Raw genomic sequence first — 13,073 nt, 5'->3', positions numbered from 1 at the left:
ATTGAATAGAGGATTTGTTATATATATGTACAAAGATCTGTGCTCCAATTCACTGGATATACTTAATAGAACTTAAACTGAATCCTAGAAAGTGACATGATGACCAGTGGAGAAAGTGACGTCTCAGTCCAAATAACTGGACTCATCTCATATACAGATATCATGTGTGTATCCAGTATACCTATATTAAGAGCATTACTCATTGTGATTGCTAAATTTCTTCATTGTATTGAAAGATCTCCTGAATCAGAACTATTGCTGTTAGTTCTCTTGGATCACTGCAGAGAATGAGCTAGGTCCCAGCTTTTACTCACACACAAGAGAGATGATTCTATGGAATGAGCTGGCTACATTCACACACATCCAAATCTGGCCAGTGAGGTACATCTATCATATGACAACAAGAGGTTGCAAAGCAACAGTGTTTTTGTAGAAAAATTCATCTATTATGTGTCTCCATATCCAGACACTGCAGCAAATTCTCAGATGTTAGCTATGCACCAATTCCCTCTCAAAACAAATCTTTATATGAGTAAGCTCAGAAAAACAAAAACAAAAAAAAACAAAACAAACAAACAAACAAACAAACAAACAAATACAGAAAGCAATTAGTTCTTTACTGAAACCAGGAGAGCCAGATGTTCTAGGAGAATTCAAACCTGCAAAAATCCTGCATATCAGCTTTCATAACCAAGTTATATTTATGAAATAAAATCTAAGAGTTTTACATTAACTGTTATCAGCTGGTACCTGCTTACAAAAAGACTACCAAAGGGCAATTCTGTAATCAGACTAGAAGCAAGACATCAGTAAGTGGACAGAAACCAATGTTGATTTTCTAACATCTTTCAAGAGATGAGTTTCAATCAGTTTAGGGAATTTGAAGGACTCAGCTGATATTTTTGCCATTGAAACAAAAAAGAGAATCACTGAGAATCATTGCACATTGAGATGTGCAATGATCACATGAGATCCAATATTAGAGGCAATACCAGAGGTTTCTAAAAACAGTAAATTACTCCACAGTGGGGAAAATATAAATCACATAGAAGAAAATTTGGAAGGGAAATGCTGGGTTCTCTATTTCTAAAGTTCTCTATTTTTTGTGAGGGTCCTTCTAGGTTTCTATTTTAATTCTATTTGATTATTGAGTACTGTGTCCAGTTATGGGCTCCCCAGTACAAAAAGGACAGGGGTCTCCTGCAAAGAGTCCAGCGGAGGGCCACAAAGATGATACGGGGCCTGGAGCATCCTCCCTATGAAGAAAGGCTGAGAGACCTGGGTCTGTTCAGCCTGGAGAAAAGAAGACTGAGAGGGGATCTCATCGATGTGTATAAATACCTGAGGTGTGGAAGACAGAGGGATTTGGCCAACCTCTTTTCAGTGGTTTGTGGGGACAGGGCAAGGGGTAGTGGCCACAAGATAGAGCACAGGAAGTTCCGCACCAACATGCAAAAGAACTTCTTCACGGTAAGGGTGATGGAGCACTGGAACAGGCTGCCCAGGGAGGCTGTGGAGTCTCCTTCTCTGGAGATATTTAAAGCCCGTCTGGATGCCTACCTGGGCAGCCTGCTCTAAGGAACCTGCTATAGCAGGGGGGGTGGACCTGATGATCTCTCAAAGTCCCTTCCAACCCCTACAATTCTGTGATTCTGTGATTACTGGACTTTATACTGTGAATCAGTTTTTCTTTAACAAACACTTTGTATCTATATCCAAGTTCCTTTTTTTACATCAGACTTGTGTAGTGTTCCTAGATAAAGACTATAGAAGTGGACTACTTGTTTAGAATTTGCATACACAGGCTCGGGAGGGATTAGCTCAGCTTAGATCATGAAGTACTGATGGGAAAACAAACAAACAAACAAACAAAACCACTATTAAAAAAAAAAAAGAAAAAAAAAAGAGAGAGAGAGAGAAAGAGAGAGAAAATCATAGAAATACCCCAAAGAATCTGTTCTGGAAGATAAATCTACACATAGCCATGTGATGTCTGCAGCAGATACACAATGTTTTGAAGATTAATATTGCTTACTTTTCCACATCATTATGCTACGTATTATTCTGTCATACTGTTTGCTACTGGGAATACTCATCATTGCCATTTACTTACTTAAAGAGCACAATGAAGGACATCCAGCAGATGAAAAAGTACAACTATATTTTTTTAAACATTATGTCACAAAATTACAGCATTAGGTCTAAAGGAAGAATTATGTAAGTCTGAATTTAAGCATGAGCATGGAGAAAATGCTTCTGATTGCTGAGGTATGGTATGTGAAGCCATTGCACTACACACTATAAATTACTTAAAATACTTCAAATAACCAGTATGAAAGATGGCATTTTAGAAATACTTTGCAAAATATAGGTAACAAAACCTAACAAATTTTAAACTAAGAAATGCTTTTACCAGAACTTGTAGGTGAAATTGTTTGATAGAATTTTATCGCTGAGCAAAATTTATTGAAAAGATAAAGGCACTCATGTTGAGCTATTATAAGCAGAACCCTGTCAATCATGATAACTCACTCATTTTAAGCCATTTTACCCCATCTTGCACCAAAGAGATGTGCAGCCTATTATTCAGCCAAGTTCCTTGCTTCATGGGCAATTCCGGTCAACTTTTATTCAGACCATGAAAAACAGATTGGTGCTTGTTTGAATGACCTTTACATGGAATATTTACCAGACTGGCAGTTTATTATATTATATTATATAAGCACCAGTTACAATACTTGTAAAAGTTTGCTTGATATGAGTTGTGTTCTCCCATTATATGATTTACTCAGGCAGATAATGATAGGACAATGGGGAGTGGTTTTAAACTAAAAGAGGGGAGAGTTAGATTAGACATTTGGAGGAAATTCTTCACTCAGAGGGTGGTGAGGCACTGGCACAGGCTGCCCGGAGAAGCTGTGGATGCCCCATCCCTGGAGGTGCTCAAGGCCAGGTTGGATGGGGCTTTGGGCAACCTGGTCTGGTGGGAAGTGCCCCTGTCCATGGCAGGAGGTTGGAGTTAGACGATCTTTAAGGTCCCTCTTACAACTCAAACCATTCTGTGATTCTATGAGTCGCCTTAAGCTAGAACATACCTTGATCTGCATATACATTAATTGCTCCTTCTCTTCAACCCAGCTGTTAAATTTCTATCTCTGTCTTCATTCTTCAGCTTCTGCTATTGCAGCTAAAATGCAAAACTACTGGGCAGTCTTCTCCTGCCATAGTTCAGTAGATAAAGAAGTCACATTCCTTTTCATTTCCTGTGTAAGATAAAATGTTCACTTCCTAAGCATCTAAGTAGCTTTCCTCCGCATCTGCTCTAGACTGGTTTTGGCTTCTGTTCTCTCCCTCCCTGCCTCTCTCCCCCCTATCCCCTCTGTTTTTCAGCATCATTGACAGGCAAGAATCCCATGGACTAATTCAGCAGACAGAGGACAGATGTTTTTTATGGATCTATCTAATGAAGTCTACCTTCATATGCCCACATACTCTCTTTATAGACTTAAAAATCTAAAATGCTTTTGATGCTTTTCCTTGTGTGAAGAGGCTACATATTTTAATTTGCTGCCATTTGCTCACCAATGTATCGACAGCTTTGTAGTACTACAGCTTTGCTTTTGCTTTAAAGAAATCCCACAGCCTTTGCCATCATTTTTCTTATTTTCTGACTTAAGCCTCTGTTTCCCAAAGCCCAATTTGTTACCCTCATCAGTTGCTACATTTAACTTCTCTTTTGGGAAGTGATACTAACTTTTATTATTTAGGAAAGCAGTGGAATTTCATTCAGATATTTATTTTCGTATATTTAATGCTATGACAAATTGATCTAACTATTTTAGTGTTTTGTTTGGAGTTGTAGGTAACCAAAAAAAGTTAATCAATAGCTTTCATATCTCTATAGAAAAAATAAGTACTTTGAAAAATGCAGTCTTTAGATAAGTGACTTCAGAGTTTGTGTCATATTTCAAGCCCATCCTTAGTCTAACAGCCTGAAAACTGGTTTCAAGTCAGACTTTAAAAGGAACTGAGCTGGCCAACTCACACTATCCACAAAGGCAGTTTATCATCTAAAAAAATGTCTCTTTGCCAGATGAAAGCTGTGAAACAGCTATGTGAGAAACTACTTAAATAGTATCTTCATCCCCAGAGAGGAACAACACATATCCATGAGATTGGGTGGCAATGACAGGACAAAAAAGGAAAGCTAGTCTTTTGTAATATGGCACACCAAATAAATTATGAGGCTACTTATTCAAAACATACAGTAGGATGTACTTTCTTATCACAATTGCAAATCAACAGGGGAATTCCTTTCCATGGGATGTTACAATCTTAACTTCACTTTTTTTTTTTTTCTTTCAAGAAAGCTTCCACTTCTTTGATTTAGTCTAATATATAAATTTGTGGGAAAACAAAAAAAAATAATCAATTAAATAAATTTATTTAAGACTGTATTAATTTAGCCTATGCTCTCTTTATGACTTTCAATAATAGAAAGTAAGAAGATAAAGTACAAATTTTCAGCTGAGATTTTAGAAAGTGAATATAGATGGGAAAATATATTCTATATCTACAAAGATAGGTATGATACTTGCACATATCTAATAAGCATAGATTAATTACTCTTCTCATTCCCATAGCTTTTCTTTCTTCCTCCAACAATGAGACCAACTCAAGCAATTGGTAGATACCTAAAATCTAAAGATATAATTAGACAGTAAATCTAAAAATAGAGTATTCTGTATTCAGGCTATGATTAAGATGATGAAAATGATCCATGTTGAGAAGTTTTCTTGGTGGGTAGGAGATCAAAGAGCATACAGTTTTGCCCAACATGCCATTTACAAGATCCCAACCCCAAAATTTTAAGGGTCCAAAACAATATTGCCTGAAGCACGCTATATTTCTGTACGCTATGGTCTATGACACTAACGTGCAGGGAAGAAATGTAGGGTACTGGACAAAAACAAATGAATGTTAGTTTCTTATTTATTTGGGAAACAGAGCCCTGCCCAAAGATGTAATCTGAACAGCCTGAGTACCAGATTGTACAGAATATGTCTCTACAATTTTCCAGTATCCTGCACAGTAACAGAAGCTTTAATTTATAAGCAAGTATATATAATTAGTACTCTTTATGGACAACAGCAGCAAATGAAGCACGTACTTTCATTACTTCATCTGTAAAGCAAAGACTACAGCTGTTATCTACAGTTATCTATCTTATCAGTAGAATGGACTAAAACCAAAATTGTTCTCTATATCAAATTTCTGTTTCTGAAAATATCATAAAACATGAAATTCAGCCATGTGAAAGGGAAAATATGATCATAAAATATCACCAACATTCATTTTCTGTAACACAAGTGTGTGTGTGTATTACACCACCTGGGTGTCTAAATGATTTGATACTTCACAGTTTGTAATGGATGCCATTCCCTAGGTATTCTGTTAGTAACTAAAAAATTATCTTTTTAGTTCTCAATACTAATTTCAGTGTTTTTTTGTTGTTGTTGTTGTTGTTTGGTTGTTTTTTTTTTTTTTTTTTTTTTTTTTTTTTTTTGTCTATGCAACTCCCTCTATCATTTCTTTGATTGCTGCATTCCAAAACTTAAATAATAAATAAGAGGATCCACATAGAACAAAAGCTTACTTCTCATGCTGTATGAATTATTTAAAGGAAGTGCAAAGGAGTGTTTTTGCCCATGCTGAACAGGGCAGACAGGGGTGAGGCTAAGACTTGCAAGAAGAGGTGTGGTGGTTTTACCCTGCTGGGCTGCCAAACTCCAGCACAACCACTCACTTCCTCTCAGAGGAAGAAGAGGGAGAGAAGAAAGTATGATAGAAAGAAAAAAAGGATAAGTTAAACAAAAGGACAGTTTAATTAAAGAGAAAAGGAAGAGAGAAAAGCAAACAAGCAAAGGCTATGCAGAAGCACAGAGCAAATGAAAAAAAAAAAATTGCTCTTTACTTCCCATTAATCAGTGATGTTCAGCCACATCCCAGGAAGCAAGGCCTCAATACATGGAGAAGCTGTCTGGGAGGACAGGAGTCTTCATAATGAGAGCCCTCTCCCTCCATCCTCTTCCTCAGCTTTTATTGCTGAGTGTGACACCCACATGGTATGCAATATCCCTTTGGTTGGTTTAGGTCAGCTGTCCTGGCTGTGTCCCCTCCCCACCTCTTGCCCACGCCTAGCCTGCTGGCTGTGGAGGAGTTTGGAGGGAGCCTTGTTGCTGTGCCAGTGCTGCTTAGCAGCAGACACAACACTGGTGTGATACCAGTGCTGTTTTAGCTACAGGTGCAGAGCACAGCACTGTATGGCCTGCTGCAGAGAAAGTTAACTCCATCCCGTCCAGACCCTAATCAATTTGAAGAAATCTGCCAGCTCTTGACAAAGGAAATCTGACTGATATGTCCCAGTTGGATTTCCAAAGGGCTCTAGACAGATAAAGTAAGCAGTGATGGGTAAGAGGAAAGACCCTAAAAGGAATAAAAAGGCATCCAATAGGAAAAAAAATTTCCCTTTCATGTTCAATGCATCACTGGATTCCTGAAGGAATTTGTGCTGGGACCCATATTGTTACACATATTCCAAATGATCTGGAAAGGGGTCTGAAAACTGAGATTACAAAGTCTCTGGATGTTAATATGTTAGTTAAGGCTGACTGAAAAGAATGACAGAAGACCTTGTGAGACTGGATGAGTAGGCATTAAAATAGGCAATGATAGAGACATAGATGTAGCTAAAGTGAAGAAAGTGTGAAATAACAATCCTAAATTCAAGTCTAAAATGATGACTTGTGAGTCACCTGTAACTGTCCAAGAGTGAAACCTCAGAATCATGACAGATTGAGCTGACACTTTTTCAGAATTATGTCAGCACTGCTCAACAAGAAAACTGAATGCAAGGAATTATTATAAAAGATAAGAGATCAAAGAAAAACGTTCTATGCAACTGAAAAACCGATCTGGCCTTCACATCTCAAAAACAATATAGCACAACTGAAAATGTTTAGAAACCAGCTACAAAGTTGGGTGAAACCTGCAGTCCCTCAGGAATTAAAATTCTCTGCTAGTTGTATATTCTGCTTAATTAAGTTATTATATTATAGAAAACTCTAGGGACCAGGCTGTTTCTATCTCCTGTGTGTGCAAAGGAAGGTTTGTTCCATCTTGTGTGATGCTGAGCCAATCAAATAATCGACTCCTTAATGTTTTAACTGACAGGAGACTTACCAAGATAATTAAATAGTTTGGCCTGTCATTAATACAGTCAATGTGACTACAGTCTATATGTGAACCTGACCTTCTCAACATCTGACTAGATGTCACATGCAATGCTAAATGGTAATAATACACAGCACATACCCACAATAAGAAAAACTCACACATGCTGAAATGCTGGACGAGTTATAAAATTATTTGCCTAAGAAATTCATTGTCTGCTTTTGCCAGTAAAAACCATGTTCCAACTAGACTAGACTACATTCTCTGAACAAATATAATCTTGTCTACATCCTCAAATTCAATTACATGTCATTCTTTTTCAATCACCAAAAAGGCTTCATGGAATACTTCCATGTTATTGTATCACTTTGTAAAACCTTCTTTTAATAGCATCTCAGCTTGTTGCTATCAGAATGGCTACAACAGCTCTGTGAGCTTTTGGTTCTGTGCAGTTGTTACCCCTGCAGGATAAAAATAAACTTCATTTTGTTTGTAGGTACCATGTCACCAATGACTGTTACTAGGATAGCACTGCAAGTGTCCTGTGTGTTTGCAAATACTCTCAGGAGGATCGCGCATGTTGGGTGGGACTGCTCAGGCTTTCAGACATAGAATTAGACTCATAGAACATCCCTAGTTGGAAGGAACCCACAAGGATCATAAATATTTCTCTAATGCCAGCTGGAGAGACATACTGGCCTGCAACTGTGACAGATGCACCTATCATAGGATTTTCTATCAGTTACGCATTGAGAGCAAGGATCACAGACATAACAGTCTCATCACACAGCCAGAAGACAAGAAACTACTGAACTGCAGAAACTAGTGCTCAGAGTAATGCCCTTCCTCAGCTTTGGGGAATGGTGGTACTTAATCTTATGTCTAAAAAAGATATTGTATTCAAAAGAATACAATGTTGCCCATTCAAATTGCTAAGTTACCAAAGACAGTCACGCCAAGAAGACAGGCTTTCAAAAGGTAGTGTCATCTTGCAATGACAAATTTCAAGGGGATAAATTAGATGTTCAATCTGTACGTCACAGAGTAGAATTCTGCTTAATAGTTGAACCAGAAAAAAATGAGAAAACAAACAAACAAGCAAAAACCCACACAGGGTACTTCTACTAGAATTTGAAACCAACAAACAATAATATTATTTTCATAGTAAGATGATGCATCTTTCTGCCTCTTGTGATCTGATTAGTAGCCTATAAAAACCACAGAGGAGATCCCCAGACAGAAGTCTGGGACTGGCAAACCAAAAACCACTTATACCTGAAACCCACACAAAGACAATATTTTCTAGAATATTTTCTAGTTCATTAACATGTTTAAAATCAACACACTATTTTAATCATCCAAAAAATGTCTATTTTATTCAACAGCTTTTATATATTGTCATAAAAATTACTAGTACCATTCTCCTACTGCTTCCATCAAAATAAATCAAAAGCTTTGCACTTCACAGCCTCTTTTCTAATGTAAATAATTTAATTCTCTATAAAGATTTGAAACATTTACTTACATGATGCCCTTTAAACAGAGAAGACTGCCTCCCGATTGATTCAAAAATCACAAGCAATTACTTTTCTATAGACATTTCAGAGTCCTTTGAATCAACTTAGCCTGGTTCTGTGCTACAACTGCAGAAATAGTAAGTAAAAAAGCACAGACCATCCTAAATATTAAGGAATGCCACATAAAAATTACCTTCATGAAAACAGTCTTCCATCTCCTATTAATCTCACCACCTGCACACACACAAAACTAGCAGGTCTAGAAGGCTCACTGTCCCTCACTAATGCTTAACTGTGGAAAAGCAGGAGGTCTGTTGGGACTTGAAAAAAATCACACTGAAACTAATAGAAACTTTTCCATTGCTTCTAGTGGGCTCTGACTTAGATTGGTAAGCACTAGTAGTAACAAACGAGGGGCTTACACCCTACCAGATTCTCTTGATCAAACAGATGAAGCTGAATTCCTCTTGATCCACAAGTTTCAGGAGAGACAGTATGTTTTCCATTAAACCTTTGTAAGAAAGGCTTACATATTTGTATTCACAACAATCATTTATGGCAACACATAAGTTTTTAAACACTCAAAATTATCCAGGGAACATTAAAGTGATGCTAATCAAAACAGAACAGAAACACCAATAGACAAGTTACCAAGTGCTAGAAGTAAAAGAAAAAGCTTAAGAAAAAAAGATCAGTAACAGTACACAACCCCAAGAATGTTCCCAAAATTGAGGTTGATGGATCAGCAGAGAAAACTGAACTTGAGCCATTTTCTCTGCTGCAAAATCCATGTCACTAAGGTCAGAAATTAAGATCAAGAAACTGTTCATTTAAACAACTCACTTCATCTTCCCTGCAGCACCGGAACAGAAAAAAAAGCCAGTCTTCAGGTACCAGGCACCAAAACAATTGATTCTTTATAGGAGTGTGCAGCCAGAAAGGGAAACACAAAGTTGAGAAATGAACCATAACTTCACTGCAGTAAAACTCAGGAAGCCACATTATAACTTTTCTTTGTGGTCAGCATTGCTTCCCATAACCACATCTTCTGAACTTTCTTTGGACAACATTTTTCCAACTGTCCAATAGTTTCCTCCCTACAGGAAAAAATTCTCAAGTCACACAGAAAGCCCCACCCAACTGCGGGCTATAAAAATTACTATTTGTCCACTAGAACAATTAGAAACATATGCCAATTCAGTGATGAACTTGTTTAATTTTCAATAAACTGGAAATAAAGAAAAGGATCAGACCAATTAAATATATAATTTCCATACATTTTAATAGGTGAACCTCAAATCTAAGTGTTGAATTTGCATAGGGATATACCTGACAGAATGAGAGATTTTCTCCTGCTTCCATAAAATCTAGCCCAACACCAAGGTCAAAAATGGGTTTTGAACTGTGATCAGTCTTTCAAGACAGATTTCTCACCAACAGACTGTATGAAACTCCAAGATGGAGATTTTCTCCATATTTTCTGTTTCACGTCATATAATACATGCAAACATTTTGACTGACAAGAGAGAAAATAAGCATGATTAAGGTGGTGAAGGGATATTCAGATGGGTTTGGGTAATTTCAATTTTGCTCATACCAAATTTATGCATAAAGCTTTGAACTACATGTAAATGTAGTGTGCATACCATGTGGATCAGATTCTTAACTTTTACTACCTCCTAAATTTTAATTCAGTGATCTATGAGTTTTTCTGGAATCCATAGCAGCAAAATATTCTGTGAGCACAGGGTGGTTTTGATTTGCAGGCAGACTGCTTTGGTGCTTAAACAAATTATTCTTCAAATAAATCTAAAGCTGAATTAGCAACTCTACCTTACAACATAAAACACAGAATGATAACTGAAAAAATATACATATCTCCTTCATTATTTCCCTGTCTGGAAGTAGCTGGATCTGGAGTGAAGAGAGAGAAGGTGGCAAGAAGGCTTAATGTAGAAACATAAGAACATATAAATATCTTCCGGTATATATCTTTTCTAGTGAAGGTCATTTTAGGAACTGGAAGGCTGTACTCTTCACATTATCCAGCTGCACACATAACAAAGGTAGTACAAATCCATGGACTGGGTCAGAAAAATAAGTTGACACTGGATTTCCATTCTATTTGAATTTCTCTGTTTTATACCTTTGGATTAGGGACCATATAGCTTTACATTAACATGAGATTTTTCTCTTTCTAAATTTCAGGAAATGATACACTGAATGTGATTCAAGTTTTTATCTAATGTACATACTTGACCACAACATTTATGGCACTGAGAGCAATAAGAGTACATTTTACGTTTCTGTTGATGAATATTAAATCAAGTCTCTTCCAAATTCCCTGAAAATCTTGACTGTCTCTTAACGTAGTAATATAATTTTCACAGGGACTAAAATCTTAAACCTGTCAGATGAACTAACTACTCACTTGCAAGAAAAGAGTAAGACTAAAGTTCCAAAGAAAATTTTAATGAGAAATAAAAAAGTAAAATTACAAAAGGCATAGATAATATTTTTACAATTAATAAACACATTTATACCTTATATATATTCTATTTATATGTATATAGTATTTGTAAATGCTTCATTTAAATGTTCCTCCAGAAACTGGCTGCTCATGGCTTGGACTGGCATATGCTTCATTGGGTTAGAAACTGGCTGGATAGCCTAAAGAGTTGTGGCAAATGGAGTCAAATCCAGCTGGAGGCCGGTCACTAGTGGCGTTCCCCAGGGCTCGGTACTGGGGCCGCATGAGGGGATCAAGTGCACCCTCAGTAAGTTTGCAGATGACACCAAGTTAGGTGCGTGTGTCGATCTGCTCGAGGGCAGGAAGGCTCTGCAGGAGGATCTGGATAGGCTGGACCGATGGGCTGAGGCCAACTCTATGAAGTTCAACAAGGCCAAGTGCCGGGTCCTGCACTTGGGGCACAACAACCCCAAGCTGAGCTACAGGCTGGGAGATGAGTGGTTGGAAAGCTGCCTGGCAGAGAAGGACCTGGGAGTGATGGTTGGCAGTCGTCTGAATATGAGCCAGCAGTGTGCTCAGGTGGCCAAGAAGGCCAACAGCATCCTGGCTTGTAGAAGAAACTGCGTGGCCAGCAGGGCTAGGGAGGTGATTGTCCCCCTGTACTCAGCTCTGGTGAGGCCGCACCTCAAGTACTGTGTTCGGTTTTGGGCCCCTTGCTACAAGAAGGACATGGAGGTGCTCGAGCGAGTCCAGAGAAGGGCTACAAAGCTGGTGAGGGGTCTGGAGAACAAGTCCTACAAGAAGCAGCTGAGGGAGATGGATTTTGTTCAGCCTGGAGAAGAAGAGGCTCAGGGGCGATCTTATTGCACTCTACAGGTACATTAAAGGAGGCTGTAGCGAGGTGGGGGTTGGTCTGTTCTCCCACGTGCCTGGTGACAGGATGAGGGGGAATGGGCTGAAGTTGCACCGGGGAGGTTTAGGTTGGATATTAGGAAAAACTTCTTTACCGAGACGGTTGTGAGGCATTGGAATGGGCTGCCCAGGGAAGTGGTGGAGTCACCATCCCTGGAGGTCTTTAAAAGACATTTAGATGTCTTAGTGATATGGTTTAGTGGAGGACTTGTTGGTGTTAGGTCAGAGGTTGGAGTAGGTGATCTTGGAGAGAAACACAGATATTCCCCATGCATTTACAAAAGAAAGCAGAGGGGAAGATAGAGTATTTCTTCCCTATTGCTACAGACACATGAAAAGTCTTAGATAAAAGTAGATAAGGATTCCTCAGGCAAAATCCTTGTTATGCTCAAGGTCTGAAACAAATATTTCCCAACAGCCCAAGAGAAGTCTCCTAAGCTATGCTCATCTACATTGCCCTGCAAAGCAGCACAAGGATATCAGAATTCTGTCTTAAGTGATAACATTTGATGAAGGATCTGTACCTCCCCCTGCAGTACATATATATACATATATATTAAAAAAAAAAAAAAAAAAAAAAAAAAAAAAGCACTTTCTCACACAGATGAAGTAAATTCATTTTTGCCAAGATAGGCCCCCATTTCAAGGCCTACATTTTTTCCTTTGTGTTTATAATAAATAAAAGAAATAAAATATTTTACAGTGTTTCTAAATGATAACTCAAAAGTCTATAGCCCTTTGAAAGTGATCATGAAAGTGATCACAGAATCACTGAATAGCTGAGGTTGGCAGGGACCTCTGGAGGTCACCTGGTCCAGCCTCCTTCCTGAAACAGGGAAACCTAGACCTCATCCAAGCGGATTTTGTGTATGTCCAAGGAGAGAGACTCCATGGTGTCTCTGAGCAACCTATCCCAGTGCGCAGTCACCCACACAGAAGTG

The 13,073-nt window shown here is 38.2% G+C and overlaps 1 protein-coding gene across 1 annotated transcript in view; it reads right to left on the bottom strand.

Annotated features, from left to right (window-relative positions):
• Positions 1 to 13,073, bottom strand: part of ARSB (arylsulfatase B) — a 64,724-nt gene that overhangs the window by 1,418 nt on the left and 50,233 nt on the right. The window lies entirely within an intron of this gene.

The sequence above is a fragment of the Aythya ferina genome, assembly GCF_964211825.1.
Source record: "Aythya ferina genome assembly, chromosome: Z".
NCBI lineage: Eukaryota > Metazoa > Chordata > Aves > Anseriformes > Anatidae > Aythya > Aythya ferina.
The sequence above is the reverse complement of the archived record's forward strand: the minus strand, read 5'-3'. Positions and strand labels throughout refer to the sequence as shown.